Genomic DNA, 4,287 nt, shown 5'->3' with positions numbered 1-4,287 from the left:
GGAATTCTGTAAAAAGTGGTGAATAGCGCATGGACTGTAGTTCTCTATGTATCAATTTCAGAGCTGAAGGAGAAAACAGTGACACGTGGCACATCATACAAGTTAGCTCTATTGAACTAGTCCATAATTAGGTCATTGTGAGAGACTGGGCATAACTTTGTCTTGAAGAGTCTAAATCGGGTTAGACCTATGGCATTGGAAGGAAGACTCAGAGGGCTACTACAGGACTGAAGATCACATGCTGGGGATCTTAAATTGCAAAGATACATGAGATTACATATCATGCTCCTAGAAGGCAAGAAAAACTACATCAAGTGTTGTCAAGGGGTGCAAAGGACCAAACCTTCTAGGGTAGCAAATAGAAAGATGCAGCAAAATGATGCAGTAGAGGTAAGCTATAGGTAAGTATCTTCTGTATATTCTTGTTTATCTCTTAATTGCATTAGGTTATTTGTATTATAATTTGTTGCTTTTGTTTACCACTGACATATGCTCTGCAGGATGAGGTAAGTTTTGCTATTATCATGTCATGGGTATTTCCTTGAAGACTTTTTGTAGGTATTATATATTCATCAAGAGAAGACTCGATGAATAATCTAATGCTATAAACAATGAGAAAAGGGTAGAATTATAAGAGAACAAATCAAGGTGCAGAACAACAGTAAGGAGTTCACCACATGAAGTCTTCAAGTTGGCAGCACTACATGCGAACATTGTAAAAGTATTATTGTACAAAGTCATTGTAAAAGCATCTTTGTAAAAGTTGTACAAGTTTCTATCTACCAAAAGTTTAAAAGGCAGTGTCGGGAGGTCTAGGATCATCATTAGGTGGTTGTGTCATAGTTGCAGTTATGGTCTAGTGTGTCATCTTCTTCTATATCATTCTATATCGTTGTAAACTGGACCATTTTCCTTGGTACGGGAGTCCATTATTCTTTTATTCTTCTATAGAGTGATAGGCTGGTGCTAGGCTGGTGCATGAAGTCACCAACAACTTCAAGCCTGTGAAAAATTCAGGGTGGTAAGGTGGTGCTAGGGTGAGTTGTAGCTCATTGGGTGTTGGGGCATCCATTCAGTTAACTACTGAAGAATCTCGGGTGTTGGAGTGTCCATCCAGTGGGAGCTGGAGAAGAATGCTTTTCTAGATTCAAGGAAGGTGGATCTTTCTTTTCAATTGGAGTTTAAGATTAAAGAATTATTAGAAAAGTGTTTCGTGGTTTTTGACCCGGAGGGGGTTTCCGCCTAAAATTTTTGTGCCTCTTGTGTTCTTTTATTCACTGTTGTTACTGCATAAACATTAATGACAATTGAAGATTAACTAATGCTTTGAAAAGATTTAAAAGTGCTAATTGCTAAGGAATACTGATTCACCCCCCCCCCCCCCCCCCTCTTAGTATTTTCCAACATTTTAAGCTTGAACTTCTTCTTGGGATTGACATATTGGATGATGCAGTATTTGAATCTGTCCATGAGATACTGAAATTTCATTTGAATTTCTGAAGCCTCAAACATGAATAGATGGAAGCACTCTGAAAACTCCATAGGTGATTCGTGTGGGGCCTTCCATTCTTTTAACATTTCTTTAAGAAACACTTTAGGATTAAAATGCTGGAAAAAAAATCTGATTAGATCACTAAACTACTTGAATGAGTGCATGGAATTATGAGGTAGTGTGCCACACCGTTGTGATGGGTGGTCGCGAAGTGTGTGTGTGAGCAACTAACAGAACTATATTTCATTAAAATATTCCATGCCCTGAATGAGCGCATGGAAGTCATCTAAGCGCTCAGGCTATGCCACTTTGCCTTCACCATCATACGTGAGTTGTGACAAGTGCTCCTAGAACTCCCCATCGACGTGAAAGATATGTCTGTTGGACAGACATTTTGGAGGGTGAACTATAATGAAATCCATGATAGATGTGCGAAGATTCAAAATAGATGATGAGGGCTCAACTTGTCATCTGGCCCTCCTTCTAGTGCAAAAATGTTGGCGGTGTTGAACCTGCCAACATGTAAGGTGATCTTGCTGGTAAGAGGTCCCAATTATACCTTATACCATTTGGTATAGGAGTCCCAACAATGGGTCGTACGATAATTCCTTGACCACGATTTCACATAGAAGCAAGTAAGATGTCTCTGTTGGTAGCAAGGGTGTGACAGCTGAAGCAAGCCAAGGAAGGTGTATGAGAGGTTCAAACAAATGGGGGTTGGGATGAGTGCACCCCTTGGAACCTATGATAGCATGGAGTTAAGAAGGGAACACATGAGCAAATATGCATCATATCATGGAAGGTAAGTCAGCTAGCAATCCAAATTAATGGTTAAGCCAACAACACGTTTCAGAAAAATTCATACATACATACATAAAAAAGTTCATACATGCATATGTAAGCAAACAAATGCAAATATCATTTAGAGTGAACCAGACAGCATAGAATAAAATACAACATGTACATGAATCCTAATACCTTTGTTATAATAATAAGTGTAAGTTCCAGTCATAAATAGATCCATGTCTAACCACTAGTTCCGACAGCAGAACATTATAGCCACAATCGCCTGCTCATCTAAAGAGATATACTAGCTCTGCGTAGTGGAGAAGCCAAGGCTCCTTACAATACTATCCAAGCTCTTTTTAAGATAGTCCTATCGGAACTTTAGCGGACCAAAAGCCTTTACAATGAGTTATGAGGTTCTATTTGTAAAAAAGGGTGGGGTGACCCTTGACATTCCCCATTTTGACAGTTCATCTACCCTAATGACACTTCATCTACTCTATGACTGTTACATCCAACTATTGACACTTGAACTTCCACTTGACAAGATGTTACATTACAATGCATAGGTGCCCATCTGAGACAAAATGGCTTGAGCAAGCCATGCAAGACATCACTGACACTCAGTCTGTTTTGGTGAGACCAACTCTTTGACATGCTTGTGATGGTGAAGGTGGTGAACTGATGCCAAGCTTGGTCATTTGTGATGATGTGCATGTGCTCCATGGTGACATATTGCTAAAGCGAACTCTTGTCTCTGTTGCATTCGGGTGCATTGGTATGGCTCCTCCATACAACTATTCTACTAGCATGTGCATGGTCTTGTTGGGTGCGGGCGAACCGGAAACACACTGATGCATAGTGTCCATGCTGATCTTCGAGTGTGTGCTAGTGGTCATGCGCATCAACTGTCAACTACATGTTCAGCTCTAGTTGGACTTGCTTCTTGTCTTTGCCTCGGTGAGTGTTCTAAATGGGTTAGATCACATGCGTTTGCATAATGACATGCATGTTGCTGAATTCCCTTGCATGCAATCAATAACACAACTCACCCTGTCTGCTCTGTGCCAGCTGCTTCTATAACTTGTATGGGAGCAGTTTCGTCCACCTATGCATGTTGTGCCTCCTGTTGTACCTATTCCTACTACAACTCATTCTCTGATCTATGCGGCTCCTATTCTTCCTTGAGTTTCAACTTGAGCACATTCAACTCATTCTTGATTCCATTATTTGCATTCACTTTATCTTAATGTTGCATCACCACCTCATAGCAACAGTCTACAAATTTTTTTCACCACAAGTAAATCTTCTTGAGCTGGCAACTTTGTTCCACCTCTGTGTTGTCAACAACCTTTGTCTTACATTCGCTGCATCCAGTATGCTACCTTCAACTACTGTTCATAGTGATACTTGCTATGATGCTACGACTGTCATATCTTGATGTCCTTGTCTATGAACAACTTGATGTCTTCGTTGGTAGGAAAGTTCATGGACAATTGATCGACTCCATCCCCATGTGTGCTTTGAATGGTGTCTTTGACTGTGTTCTCTTGGAAACCATTGTACCTGTGTTGCTGAGAGGTATGTGAACACCTGTGATACTTGGAGACATCGAAAACAATCATGGCAGGAAATTCGTCAGTCGAAAATGAAAATGAACTTGAGAACTAACTTGCAACATACCTGTGTGACTGATCGTGAAGGTTGCACAATTTCTGCCAAGAGGTTGGGAGACTGACTGCCAACACTACATAAGGCACATTCCAGGCTATCACAAGGGTTCCTGTCTATTCGAACTCCACAATGCACAGTCTAGCGCATCTAATGACTGCTTGAATTGCGCAATGCACAATCTTAGCTAGCAATGGTTGCAGGCTCAATGACTACATTACACAATTTTCTCAGCCAACAGACACTCACCTTAAGAATTGTGCAATTCAAGGCTGGAGGACATTCAATGGGAAGAATTGTGCATTTCTTGAGTGGAAGACAAAGCCTTCTCTTTTAGG

The sequence above is a fragment of the Pinus tabuliformis genome, chromosome 6, assembly GCF_031772625.1.
Source record: "Pinus tabuliformis cultivar Carrire ecotype Pingquan chromosome 6, CPIR1, whole genome shotgun sequence".
Lineage (NCBI taxonomy): Eukaryota > Viridiplantae > Streptophyta > Pinopsida > Pinales > Pinaceae > Pinus > Pinus tabuliformis.
Note: the sequence above shows the minus strand (reverse complement) of the source record.